The sequence below is a fragment of the Myotis brandtii genome, unplaced genomic scaffold (genome assembly GCF_000412655.1).
Source record: "Myotis brandtii unplaced genomic scaffold, ASM41265v1 scaffold382, whole genome shotgun sequence".
Taxonomy (NCBI): Eukaryota; Metazoa; Chordata; class Mammalia; order Chiroptera; family Vespertilionidae; genus Myotis; species Myotis brandtii.
Window position 1 is genome coordinate 2,819,663 of NW_005364671.1, and position 14,322 is coordinate 2,833,984.

General features: G+C 47.3%; 1 protein-coding gene and 1 long non-coding RNA gene across 5 annotated transcripts in view; both read left to right on the forward strand.

Moving 5' to 3' along the window:
- Positions 1 to 9,179, forward strand: part of LOC106727172 — a 15,094-nt gene extending 5,915 nt beyond the window's left edge. The window contains exons 2-3 of one of the 3 annotated variants that reach the window (XR_001363337.1): positions 2,570 to 2,572; positions 9,168 to 9,179. This is a non-coding gene — a long non-coding RNA (uncharacterized LOC106727172). Of the gene's footprint in view, positions 1 to 2,569; positions 2,573 to 4,262; positions 4,274 to 8,849; positions 8,861 to 9,167 lie in introns of those variants that run through there. The other 2 variants (XR_001363336.1, XR_001363338.1) reach the window with 2 other exon arrangements.
- Positions 1 to 14,322, forward strand: part of BEND5 (BEN domain containing 5) — a 1,007,185-nt gene that overhangs the window by 794,934 nt on the left and 197,929 nt on the right. The window lies entirely within an intron of this gene.

Sequence of the window (14,322 nt, forward strand, 5' to 3'; positions counted from 1 at the left end):
GGGAGGCGGACGGGGAGGGGGCCAGGCGCCGGGACGGAGACCGGAGGTTGGGGTGAGCCGCTGCTCGCTCAAGCCTCCTCCTCCTGACCCTGAGGCTTTTCTTTGGGGGACAGGGTGTCTCTAAAAGGCCAGACCAGTTAAAAATACCGGATGGTCCCCTTTGTCTTCCCCGCCTCCCGACACTCCCGCGCTGTCAGTCTGTCTTCATCTCTCTGTGTCTGTCCTTTCTGTTTCTATTCTGCCGGCTCTTCACTTTCCCTTTCTCTCCCTGCGGGCCTGTGCGTTCATTTCTCTGTCTCTCCCCTTCTCTTTACCTCTCACCCAGTTCCTTCTCTCTGCTGCTCGGTCTCCTTAAGTTTTCTAGCTCTCTGCCTCCCTCCCCTTAAGGCTCTTGCTACCTCCTGGGAATGAGGAAGCAAGGTGAATACTGTCAGACTCTTCTAGGTGGGAGTCCCTCTTCACAGAGGGAAGGTATGACACCTTTGTCCAGTCCGGGCCATCATTGGATGGGATGAGGAGGCCTTGGTCACTGGGCACCACTCTCCTGGGCCTCTCCCTGGACAGGTGGTGGAGGTAAGAAGGTAGTGGCCCTCAGCATCCCTCAGCCTCCACACGCCTTTTGAGAGCCCAGGGCCAGGAAAGCAATTCTAGGTCAGGATAAGACGTGGGCCTCCCATTCCTGCTTCCCCAGGGTCCTGCACAATAGTTCATTCATCCATTTATTCATTCAGACAAGGCAGGTGGCCTCATTCCCACTCGACAGATGAGGATACTGAGATTCAGTAGTGATCGCACAAGAAACCGCCACTTCAGCCTCCTACCCCAAGTTCGTTCTGCCATGCTAAGCACCTTTCCCTTTGTGAAGAGAAGGCAGCGAAGGCTCTTCCCCAGCTAGTTGTTAGAGGCCTGGGCATAGACGGAAGAGGAAAAGGGAAGTATCACTTCTGTTTTGGAGTTCAGCCTTTTAACTGTTGCTGGTAAGGAGTGTGTACCTTTGAGTGGGCAGAGAATGTAAGCCACCCTCCACTTAGAAGGGAAAACCAGAAGTTAGGAACCGAATGAAGATATTGCTAGTATTTTGTAGGTTTAAGACCTTTCCTATATTTTCCAACTTCCTTTGCCTTCTCACATTTAGCCTAACGGATGAGTCCAGCGTACATCATATTTAAATTTGACAGATAAGGAAACTGTGGCTCCAAACAGAGAAGTGACTTGCCCAGGGTCCCAAGGCCAATTAGCAGCAGATTCTAGCTCTGGCTCCTGAATTGTTCCTTCCCACCAGCTCCTGTTGCCTCTGGGAAGGAGGTTTGCAGGTGTTGAGGAGGGGAGCAAAACTGGAAACTAATTGGTCAGGGCCCTTTTGACAGACTAGCCTCACCATCTCCCCACAAATCTGGGGCACAGGGGTGTAGATCCACTCACAACACCTGGGGATTACTGAGGCCAGAAAAGCAGAATGAGGGGAAGTGTATAGAAAAGGGAAACCTTTGTGGCTGATTAAGTTTTATTTTGTCTGTTTACTTGCTTTTAATTACCTGAGGGAAGGGATTAGGAGCTAATTCCCCAAGAGTATAGACCTGAGGAAGTTGTAACTAGGTTGTAACCTTAGCTTCCCTTTGGCTAAAAGCAAAGAAAGCTTGCTTCTCGGTGGCTGCAGTAGGAAGGGCCTGGGGACAGGGGAAGTGATGCGGGTCAGAGTCAGGGGTATGTGTGCCTGTTAGTAAGAGCTGTTTTCCTCAGTGAGAGTGTTCATTCATCCATTTATTCATTCAGCAAACACTAACCCTGCGCTTGGCTCTTCAGGCACCACTCAGAGGCGGCTTAGGCCACTGACTCTGATTTTAAAAATCAATGGAAGTCTGCATAAGTAAGACACATGTAGTTATTGGTCTGAGGACCATAAATCGTGAATCCATAGACAATTCATCCTCCAAGTTGGAACGCTGGTAAATCTCTGGGGTTATTAAAAAATATCTAGGCAACACTTAGAAATTGGCAGAGTAGATCCAGAGGAGAGGCAGGGTGCCAGTTTGAGCAAAGTGAGTTGCAAAGCACTTTCCTGACTGCTCTTCATTTTTGTTTGTTTGTTTGTTTGTTTTTTCCTTGGGAGAGGAAGGAAAAAAGAAAGAAACCAACAACTTGAGGTTGGTAGACCACATTTTTAATCCCAATCAGCTGGCTAATTTTTAAATTGAAGCCCACTGCCCTGGCTGCAGACCTGAGGGGAAGGGCCAGGGTGGGTTTGGGAATTCATTTATGCAGGAAAAACTCTCCTGTGTGTCTTGAAACCCCAAATTGACTTGAATGTGGTGGCTCTGAGATCTGCTTGCAATGACATCATCTTAAAGAGCTCGCCTTCTGCATCTCCCAGATGTAAGTACCACCGTGTTGTGGCACCGAATGTGACGAGGTGAGCCCTCGAGGGGGGAAGCAGAACTGCCTTATGTTTGTGAATTAGCCATGAGTGATTAAACCCTGTCTGACACCGCAGCGTGGTTTCAGAGGCAGTTTGGGGGCCACTTTATGGCTTTTGGTGACAAGTGTGTTTCTTTACTGAATATTGGCCTAGCCAGTGGTCGGCAAACTCATTAGTCAACAGAGCCAAATATCAACTGTACTTCTTCAAAATAGACTCGCCCAGGCTGAAAACCGACTTCTGCGCATGGGCCACGAAGTTTCAGTCGCACTGTACGTGCGCCCGCACGTGGTATTTTGTGGAAGAGCCACACTCAAGGGGCCAAAGAGCCGCATGTGGCTCGCGATCCGCAGTTTGCCGACCACAGGCACAGGCCAACCCAGAGCCACCTGCAAGTGTACCTCTTCTTCAGGAAATGTCAAAGCCAATGCTCTGTGTTTTCCCCGCTCATGGTCTTTTACACGGTGGTTTTAGTGTGTGTCAGACCCTAGGGCCTAGCCCTTTTCTTGCCAAACTGTGAGTTCAGTTCAAGGGGAAAAACAAATCCACCCTTTTTGACAGTCTTGCCATGTGCCTGCTCATTATCTGGGAATTCTCCCTGTGACTCTGCTGGTAGAGATCACTATTATTATTTCCATTTGATAGATGAGGACACTGAGGCTCAGAGACTTGCTTACAGTGTACAGTTAAGGACAAAGCCAGATTGGAGCCCAGGTCTCCCAGTGCCAGGCCCCCACTGAGCAGTCTCCCTTGTAAAGTAGTTGATGTCCCTGTCAGCCACACAGCAGCTGAAAAAGAGTAAAAGTCAGTGGAAGAACTGTTCATGAAGCAGACAGTTCAAGACAAGTTTTGAGCCAGAGGACAGTTTTAGTTTGGTTTTCAAGTCCATTCTGATCTTCTTCTTCTCCTACCAGCCTCCGTCCTGCAGGGCCCACACGCCTGGCCCTCCCCCCTTCAGTTGCCATTTTCCTGAGGAAATCTCAAAGGAGCTTGCCTTCTCCATGGAGAGTCAATGTAACTCAAGACTTGGCTTACCTTTGGACTGTGGTCTCTCCTGACTCACTCTTATTTATCTGCCAAACAGGTTGCTAAAGTGAGAGATACCCATTTGGAGAGCTTACTGTTATCTAGCTGCAGTCCAGCCTGCTACTAGGGGCTCATGGTATTGAATTTTGTGTTCTTTACAGGGCCAACACTGGTTTCTCTAGACTCAGAATCTTCGTATGTGGGTGTTTTTTGTTGTTGTTGTTAATCCTCACCCATGGGATATTTTTTTCCATTGATTCTTAGAGAGAGTGGAAGGGATGGGGAGAGACACCAGAGAGAAACATTGATGTGAGGGAGACACATCTATTGGTTGCCTCCTGCATGTGACCCTGGGGGCCAGGGATCAAGCCTTCAACCAAGGCACATGCCCTTGACTGGAATCGAACATGGGATCCTTTAGTCTGAGGGCCTGTGCTCTAACTACTGAGAAACTGGCCAGGCCTAGACTCAGAATTTTAAAATTCTACGCACCTATGCTATGTTGTTATTATTTGGGTGTGCTAAATTCCTTTTGTGGTCAAGTGCCCCTTACTTCTTCTGTGTGCCAGGCCCAGGGCTGTAATAAGCAGACGCACCAATGCACCAACATGTCTGACTATTGGGATTGAAAGGACAGAGTGACGGAGGGGAAACCAGCTAACTTTTCCTGCCCGGCTCTGTAGGGTTTCTGTCAGGGGCAGAGGGATGAAGAAGAAAGCTCATTACCCTCAGGGAGTGTGTAGCCTGAGGACTCCAGGTTCATGCTATAGAAAGGTGAAGCCAGGCACTGGGGGAATGTGGAGAAGGGACCAAGTCTCAGTGGGCTTCCCTTCCCAGCTTCACTCGCCGCCCTGCCTGCACTTGGCCTGCACCAGCTTTCACTCATCTAAACCAGTGCCGCAGCCTTCAGTTGACGGCCTCGCCTCCAATCTGTTTTCTAAATTGCTATCAGAATAATCTAAAACACTGTCTTTTGGTCAATTCGCTGTGCTGTTCCCCTTAATAGCCGTGGGCAAACTACGGCCCGCGGGCCGGATCCGGCCCGTTTGAAATGAATAAAACTAAAAAAAAAAAAAAGACCGTACCCTTTTATGTAATGATGTTTACTTTGAATTTATATTAGTTCACACAAACACTCCATCCATGCTTTTGTTCCGGCCCTCCGGTCCAGTTTAAGAACCCATTGTGGCCCTCGAGTCAAAAAGTTTGCCCACCCCTGCCTTAGAACCTTAGGCAGCTCCCTGTTGCTTGCTGAGTAAACCTTCAGCTTCTTGGCCCGGCCTTCACAGCGCCCAGCCCAGCCCCACCTCACTTCTCCAGCTCTACCCACCCTTCCCGCTGCCTCTAGGTCTGCAGTATGTTGTGCCACCTTGAAAACACACCCTCAGGCATTCCTTTGAGCCAACCAGGATAGATTAATCATTGTTTGACATGGGGCCTCTGCCCACGGAGCTCACCTTCCAGTGGGGAAGGCAGACATGTGACATGGGTCTAGTGCGCTGAGCTGAGGGCTGTGATGAAGGAGTGGTCAAAATGCATTGCTCAGGGGTGTTCCCTGTGCTACCCTCTCCCCTCCTAAGAGGCTCCCTCCTCTTCAGAGCTCTCCTTTTTCTTTGCTTGTTCCTTGCTTATGGACCTTAGCATGTTGAATCTTGGTTTGGTTAGTGGTGAATGTTGCCTACAGTGGACAGTTAATAAATGATGAAGCCAGACTTGGAGCCCAGGTCTCCCAGTGCCAGGCCCCCACTGAGCAGTCTCCCTTGTAAAGTAGTTGATGTCCCTGTCAGCCACACAGCAGCTGAAAAAGAGTAAAAGTCAGTGGAAGAACTGTTCATGAAGCAGACAGTTCAAGACAAGTTTTGAGCCAGAGGACAGTTTTAGTTTCTGGTTTTCAAGCCCATTCTGATCTCCTTCTCCTACCAGCCTCCTCCTGGGGCCTGCCTGCTTTGTCCTGTGTCCTCATTGCCCGGCACGTAGTCCACACCAGTCAGTCCATGTTGAAATCAGGGACTTTGGGAAGACAGGTGCATTTTTCCTGCTTAGGAAGAGCAGGAGGCACAGGAACCTCTGTAGCAGCAACTTGTTTTTCAGAACAGAAACTTGCAGTGGGATTTTGAGGCTTCATTCAACTTGGTTCATCTGGAAAAAGTCAATATTCTTTATCGCTCCCTCGACTAGAAGAAACCCCACACTTGGGGGGAAATAGCTTCCAAAGCCGCGTTCTTCTTGCTTTGGTAGTTTTAGCTCATTCAGGGCTCAGGTCCCAGCTTGGCATCGTTGGTCCAAATAGATCACTTGCTCCAGAAACGCTTTGGAACGTCTACAAAGTTAGCGGGGAAGCAGGGGACAAGCCGATTTCATATGCAAAGATTGTTGCATGTCATCAGTGGGAGACTGCCAACAAAAGGATTTATTTTTTTAAAAAAACGAGTGAAAACTTTTAATTTAGGTTTTGACATATTCTACTGATGTATGTTGGAGCAAAGATTGGAACTTGCCTGCTGTCATCTGTTGCAGATCCTACTGAAATCTTAACCATTGAAGGTTCGGTCTGATGTGATGTGTCTTGTTCAGAAACCACATACTTGTTACAATGAGATGGTATGTGTTACTGAGCACTTCAGAGCTCTGGTTCACAGGAGGAAAGAGAAAATGCCCCAAGCAAAGCTAGGGTCTTGCTCTTTTTGTGTGTGTGCTGTTTTTTTGTGTTTTTTTTTATTTTTTTTTTACTTAAATCGTTTTTATTTTTGAAGACACACTGGAAAAGTGGAATTCAAATTTAGATCTTTGACTCCAAGATAAGTTCCCTTCCCACTGTGCCTTCCTGCTTTGTCTTATAAGCTCCTTAGAGAGAGAAGAGGTGTGTACTTTTCACTTTAAAATGCTTACCAGGAAAGCATGCATACTCTGAAGAGGTTTTTTTCTGGTTCTTTTAAAGTTTGCAGATATTGAGTTATATTAGGTAGTCACCCTCATACCAGAGGGAAACCGGGAGGAAGAATAGCCATTGCTTTGCACCTTTACGGACTAATTTACTAAGTGCTCCCCAGGTTTCAGGTTCAGTGCTCAGAGTTTCCACATTCTCTGTCTACATCCTTGTGGGATGGGGCTTCTTGTAATCCCTGAGAAGAGAGCTATTCAAATACAGTACTGTGTAGTGGGTGCTGTAGGTGCCAGGCAGTGGGCTAAGTCTTCCCACATGGCAAGGCTTGTGGAGAAGTGTGAGCCTGCTCAGTCAAAAAGGATGGTACCTAAACCAAGGTGGATCTGATTTAGTAAGGAAGGCGAATCCATGGTGATACCGGAACCAGCCAGCAGGAATTCTTCCCGGGGTCATGTCTCACGGAATTGGAAAATGAAGCTGGAATCGAAAAATGAAAGCCACGGGCGAAAGGAGTTCAAACAAGGCAGGAGTTTATTGCAAACAAACACAGGCTCCCCGCTCGGGGAGGGGATTCAAATGGGTTGCCCCGGAAGCATTCTGCTCTTCCCCTTATATCTGCTAAAGGCCTGCTCTTTGTCTATCTGTGCTGCCCTCTGATTGGTTCCTAGCCTTTGTGCAACATTTAATTTTACACTTGCAAGAAAAACATCCTTGATTCAAAACACCCTGTTTTCCTGCTATCCTGTTTTTCTGCAAAACATTTTGTGGTTTCACCTAGCTCCACGATTCTTCTTTCTTCCATCCCTTACCCTGTCTACCTAATTCTGCTCTAACTCCCTTCCGTGGGACTTGGGAACTGACTGGTGTGTTGGTGTGTGTGCTGATGATGTGGTGATTGGGCTCCCGTCCCTCCGTGGGGAGCTCCAGGAGAGTAGTTGATTAGAAGGGGAGGGGATGAGTTTATTTGAGGACATGTTGAATCTTAGGGACCCACAGGACATCTGGGCAGAAACTCCAGGAGATCACTTGGCATGTGGGTCCAAGGTTCAGCACGGCCCTGTGAAACTGGGCTGAAGATCCAATGTGAAAGCTGTTAGCCATGGATGGGCGGGGTCACAGTGGGAGAGGGAGCGGAGAGAGGAGCATGCAGTTAGAACTCAGAACACCAGCTTTTAAGAGCTCAGCAAAGAAGATGGCTGGGAGGGAGCAGCCAAAGGATCGGTGATAAACAGGAGAGATGGCTGTCCTGGAACTCAAATGAGGAGGGAGGCCTCTGGTTCCCACATCTAGGCTTGCTTTTATTTAACTACACAGCAACTGCTTTTTCCTTGGAGTTCACTGGGGAGACATAGGATAGAACATCTATATATCTAAGCAAGAGGATAAAAGCTTTGCATGGAATGATATTTTGGGAGTTTTCCATGGCTGAGCTTTGCCCCAGTGGAGGAAGGATCAGAGCTCCTCTTTGGGGTCCAGAAAGCAGTTCAGTCCAGAGAATGGAATTCATAGGGAATGATGGAAGTAGTGTACTAACAGCAGAGAGAAAGTGGACAAGCAGTGGAAAGGGAGCCCAGCATGATATGAGCTCCCTGTCACCAAGAGGTGGCAAGTAGGTCAGGAATATTCTGGAATAGAACCCTGCCCTATGAGAGAATTTGACTATATGACCTCTAGGCATTGATGGAAGTAGTGTACTAACAGCAGAGAAAAAGCGGACAAGCAGTGGAAAGGGAGCCCAGCATGATGATGAGCTCCCTGTCACCAAGAGGTGGCAAGTAGGTCAGGAATATTCTGGAATAGAACCCTGCCCTATGAGAGAATTTGACTATATGACCTCTAGGTCACTTGCTTGAGTATCAAAGAGGAAGTGTTAGCCAAAATAAGATAGGCTTTGAAGTCAGACAGTCTGAGTTCAAATCAGGACTTTGCTACATATAAGCTGTGTGTCCTTAGGGAAATTACTTCCCTTCTCTGAGTTCCAGGTGCTCATCTGTAACATGGGGATAGTAATCACCTTGCCCACTATGTTATTTAGCAAGGTAACATGGAAAAGTGCCTGGCACATAGTAGGTACTCATTAAACAGAGGAAGCTGTTAAGGACGAAATGGCTAAGAGGTCCTGAGAGAACAGCTTGCCTAGTTGAGGGCAATAGGCATGATCTTTGTGAAAAGGAGTTACCTGGCAGGACAGGCACATGTAAGGAATAGACTAGTTTAAAAATTGAGCTTTTGTGTGTTTCCATTGAAGGCTTACCATCTCTCCCCATGTTTTGCCCTCTGTGCCTCTATGCTGGTGCTACTTATTACCATGGCAACAGCTTGGTGAACCACATGATGGTAGCTAGATAAAGTGATTCCCTACTAGGGAGCCAGTAGGGTGAGGTCCCTAGGCTTGTCTGTGCCCCAGCCCTGTGCCCAGGTCAGTGAGGCAGGGGCAGCGAGAGCAAGGTGGCCTGCTGAAATCTGGTTAGCATTTCCTTTTTTCCCTTTCTGCATGGCCTCAGCAGGACATTTCTTCTTCAGGTGGGCCCCCTGGGAGGGATTCGATCATTTGCTCTTACCCTGTACTGCATAGAAGATAGAGACCCAGAAGTCGCTGTGGCTGGCTAGAAGGGCCTGTTGAGGTTCTACCCTAGTCCTTATGTCTTACAGAAAAGAAAACAGAGAAGAAATGATGGGCCACCCAGCGTTAGAGCCAGGCCTGGAACCAGTGTCTCCTGGTTCCTTTCTACTATACCGCAGCAGGGAACTCTTCTTTTGGCTAGATACCATCCTGGAAACTGGAAGACTTTGTCTGCCTTGGGTTTTATAAAAACAAGCATCATAGGTCAGAGAATGCAGTGTGCGTGTCTTCTCTGTGGCTTGTCTGTTTTTAATGCAAACATAAGACTTCACAGGATTTTTGAACAGATGAAAAACTTTAAGCTCGCATGTAGATATTTTTAAAACAAGACCAAACCTTTATAAAACATTTTATGTTTAGCCTTTCAGAATTTCCTCCTAACTAACAAACCCACACCAAATTAAACTCCCCGACGTTGGATTCTTTTAATTATCCAGCACGATTATATGTAAAATGGGAGTCAGGACCGCACATCTTCCATTTTAACTGCACACAGCACATTCTCCAGGGCGGTCTTCACTTTTGGAAACAGACTCTCACTGGGTTTCCTGTTCACCTGCCTGTTTTCTAAAACACTATTCGCTTATTACCATGTCTCCGCCCCCATCACCCCAGTTTAGTGGGATGTTTGTCCCTCTCAGATTGATAAAAAATACCAAGTTCTTCTACATTTTTGAAGAGCAGCTTTTACCATGTTTCGTGGCCTTGAGTAGGGACTGTATTTAAGGTTTATGTAGAGTTTGGTGGCCTTGATCAGCCTGTATAGTTCAGGAGTTTGGCATCAAGTCATATTGGTATAGTGCTTAGTTCAATTTGGGAATACATCACAGCAATCTCCTAGAATATAGGCGAGGTCTTAGGAGAAAGGTGGGCACTTCAGAAGTTATATTGACAGACACATAAGCCTTTACTTCAGTTGAAGAAGTTACAGCAACTTGGTGATTTTTCTCTTGTTGCTATAGGATAATTAGATAAGGACAGGGCCTGATGTAATGCAGATGTGATGTGACATTCTGGCTCTGCTATTGTCTTAGATAAGCCATCTCACTTTTTTGTTGTTAATCCTCTCCTGAGGATATTTTTTCATTTTTATTTTTTTTTAGAGTGAAAGGGAGGGGGAAAGGCAGAGAGAGAGAGAAACATTGATGTGCGAGAGACACATCAATTGATTGCTTCCTGCAGGTGCCCTGACTGGGGCCAGGGATTGAGCCTGCAACTGAGGTATGCACCCTTGACTGGAATCGAACCGGCAGCCCTTCAGTCCTCAGGCCGACGCTCTAACTACTGAGCAAACCAGCTAGGGTGCCACCTCACTTTTTGAGCTTCAATTTCTTCTTCGATAGAATTATTATGGGGATTCAGTATAGTGATGTTAGTAAAAATTTGGCACAGAGCCTGGGCACATAGTAGGTGCATACTCAATATTTGTTGGATGGATGAATGCAATTAGCTGACTGCCTAATAGCTGGAAAGGAGGAGGAGATAGTCAATGCCCAAATCCTTGGTGGTTTCCTTCACCCTGGAAACAAAAGAATCAGAAAGTCAGAACCAGTGAAGATTGTCTCTTCAGAGGCTACCCATTTATTTATGTTCACAGTGAAACATTATTTGGTCTTAAGCTTGGAGCAACTGCAAAGGTTGACTAGAGAGTTTTCCTCATCCTCTGAGTCAACTGCTAGTTTCTTGTGTGGTTTCCTGGAATTCAAAGCCAGAAGCATCCTCCAAACCCACATTAAAATGCTACATGAAGTTACTTGCTGTCTTAGGTGATCCACACCATCATTCACCTTCATTAATGTGACCAGCTAAGAGTTATAGCTTCTTGTCACTCTATGTTCAGTCTCCTCCTAACATCTCATCCATCTTGCTTGCCACTGTCACATTAATCTTCCTAATACATCTCTTTCATCATGTCTCAATGTGCTGGGAACCCTCAGCCGTTCTGTTTGCCGTGGGATAAAAGCCAAGCACGTAACCCACAAGGGCAGCCTAGCAGCTGCTATTAATTGAACACCTATGACAAGACGGGCACTGTGCTTGGTGCTTTACATGCACGATCTTCCAGAAAACAGTCGATTACCCCCACTTTACAGATAATGAAACTGAGACGCTGGCAGATTAAGCAGCTTGCCCATGTTCCCACAGTTAGTAGGTAGCAGAGCCAGAATCCCAAACCAGAGCCACCTGATTCACGAGACTGGACTGCTTTTCTTAGATCCTGGGCTTCTCTCTTCCAATCATTTCTTCACCTTTTATGACGATACTGAATGAGCAGTCATCTCTGTGGGCTAGATGTGGGTGTGAGGCACCACCTTCAACCCAGGATTAGAGTTAGGAAGGCCTGCCGGCTAGAGGGTTGCTCCATGTGTCCCTCAGCAAGTCACACCTTGCATTCTGGCTGAGGTTCTTGGAACCTCCTGGCTGTCGAGGACTAGATGACAAGAGCCTCTAATATCGTGCTCAGCGCAGAACAGGGGCTCAGCAAGTGTGCACTGGCCCCGCAGAAAAAGATGAGTGTGGTCCCAAGGCTTCCCGAGTCCTCCTCCAGTCTGCACGGGTCCAGGAGGAGATGGAGGAGCGTTAGGGTGGAGCCCGGAGCTAGTTAGTCTCTGAGGAGCCTCAAGATCCCTTGGCCAAGTAGGAGGCAGCCAGGAACCAGGCAGACGTGTGCTTCTGCTCCTTCCTGGAACTTACTCCTGTCTCTTCAGACCTTCCTGCACCGCTCAGCCTACCTTTTCAGAGAAGCTACTCAAGCCCGAGGCTACAGCCTGTTTCTGTTGTGCTGGGGGTGGTGACTGCTCTCTGGGGACTCCCTGAGAACAGTCTAGTAGGAGAGCAGGAGAAAGGGGTCTTCTGCTTTGAACTTCAGGCTGGGGGATTTGTATGTCCTTATCTATAGCTTTTATTCATTCACTCTGCATTTATTCTGGCTCTACCGTGTTCCAAGCATGTGTTTAGGCAGAATAGAGCTTAGGCTGGGAGGGCTGTGAGACCTGGGTTAAATCCTGGCTCTGCACCTTACCATCTGGGTGGCCTAAAGGCCTTCTTTGAATCTCATTTCTTCTTTAAGGGAATAAAAAAGCAAAACTGTGGCTCATAGTACTTAATGGCAGGGTTGATGTGAGGTACAGTAACATGTAAAGAGCCTTATGGTGGCATCTGATGGGTGGTAGGTATTTCACCAGTGGTAGCCTGTTTTTAAATTAAAGTATAACTCATGTAACATAAAATTCACCGGTTTAAAGACTGTACATTTCAGTGGTTCTGAGCATATTCACCGTGTTCTGCGACCATCCGCACTATTTAATGCAGAACTGCCAGCTGTTTTCCACAGTGGCGGCCCCATTTACAGTCCCACAGGAGCGAGCAGGAGTTCCAGTTTCTCCACTTCTCCCCGCACTTGCTATTTTTCTTTCTTTTTTTGATTATAGCCATCCTAGCGAGTGTGACAGTGGTATCTCATTTCACTTTTGATTTACATTTCCCTAAGGACTGATTATTTTGAGCATCTTTTCATATGATTATAGTCGCAGCCTCCTTTTTATTATTCTTCCATTAAACATTTTTGTTTGCTGAGTCCCTATTGAAGGTCCAAGCCTAGGATATGGGCCCTGCCCCGAGGCTACTCACAATCCAGTGGAGAAGGTAGATCTTAAAGCAGATCATTGCAACATAGTAAGAAAACAGGCTACAGAGAAGATGTATATAGTAAGTCCTCACTTAGTGTCCTGATGGGTTCTTGAAACTGCTGCAAAACAGGCTGTACCGATACCAATTTTACCACAGGCTGACTGGTATAAACAAGAGTTAAGTTCCTATGGCAACTCATCACCCTTATCTTTTTCATGGGTTTTTATCTTGTGTCTCCCAACTGGATGCTTAGTCTCTGTGTCCCCCAGGGCCGTGCTAGATATCTGCAGTGTAAATTCTCAGCAACTGTTAAGCTCAGACACAGGAGGAGAAGTTCTGGACCTGGTTATACAGCCTTGGTTCTGACACTGTTCAGGTGATGGCACTCGCTTTTGTGACCTTGCACAACGCTGAGCTCTTCTGAATGGGGACCCTGCCTGCCCCGCTGCTGCTGGAGCCCTGGGCCTGACCTCTGCAGGACGGGTTCGGGGACCTCACCATCTGCAACCTCGGTTTCCTCATCTGCATTCTGAAAGGGTCGAAGGCGATGATTTGTGCATCATTCTCAGTTTAAATGTTAGTCTGTGATTCTGAGTGATTTCTTCTTTCCACATCAACCTGATCCTGAGCTACAGAGTTTCAGCCCAGGGACAGCATGGCTTGTCATCTCCAGTGTGGTGGCTGCATCTCAGAATCTGCCCTTGAACGTGTCAAACTGAAAGGTTGCCCGGAGCTTGGCCCCAACACATTCGGAAATCCTAACACTTTCCTCTCATCCCTTCCCTTCCCTTCCCCTCCCTCTTCCTCCTCCTCCTCCTCTTCCCACTTCTTCCCCTGCTTGCGCACTCTCTCTCTCTCTCTTTCTCTCTCTCTCCTCTTCCCCCCCACCCCCTTTCTCTCTCTCTCTCTCTGTTTTTGTTGTATTTTTCCCCCACATGTGAAAATGCCATCCATCCCATTTCAGGATAACTTCCCTGGGAGTGTTTTCTTTAGGTTTCACATTTTAGCAGCTTATTGGCTTAAGAGTTATGATAATTTATTGGAAGGAGGCTGTGAGTCTTAGAAAGACCCCATCTCCGATGGGTTGTTCATGCCTAACTCATCGGGTATATTTCATGGGCACAAAGAGAACAGGCTTTGTTTGTGAAGACGGAGCCTGGTTCCTCCAGGTAGTGGAAAGGTGGTTTGCTTCTCTGATCAGGAGGAGGGGTTAACAAAGACCACCACTTTTTTTCTTGGGCAGTTCCCTTATACTCTGTTACTTTCTTAAGTCATTCCTATGTTTTTTAAATTGTATCTTTGCTCAGAAAAATAAAACAATTCCTAGCATGTTGATAATAGCAATTTTAACATGCCATTCATTGAGTGCCTACTGTGTGCCAGGCACTGTGCAGTGAGTTATGTGAATTACTGCTGTTACCCCTCCCTCCCCCCACCTCCCCACCCCCCGGGACCTAGGAGACTCCTGAGCTCACTAGACTAAGGCCTGGCCCTTCCTCCTCACCTGTCATAGAGCAGAGGTTCCCACGGAGGTCTCTCTCAGACCGGAGTCCTGCCTCTGACCAGCCAGGCTTCCATTCCTACGATCATTTGGGAAGATTTGGCATTTGACTATATTCTGGAATAGTTACCAGCTTATAAGCTTCCTTCTCAGCTTTACTAACAAGCTGTGAGGAGAGGAGCCTGGCTTGGGGGAGTGTAAGAGCGTGTTTAGCACAATCACATGCCCACACACTCACACTC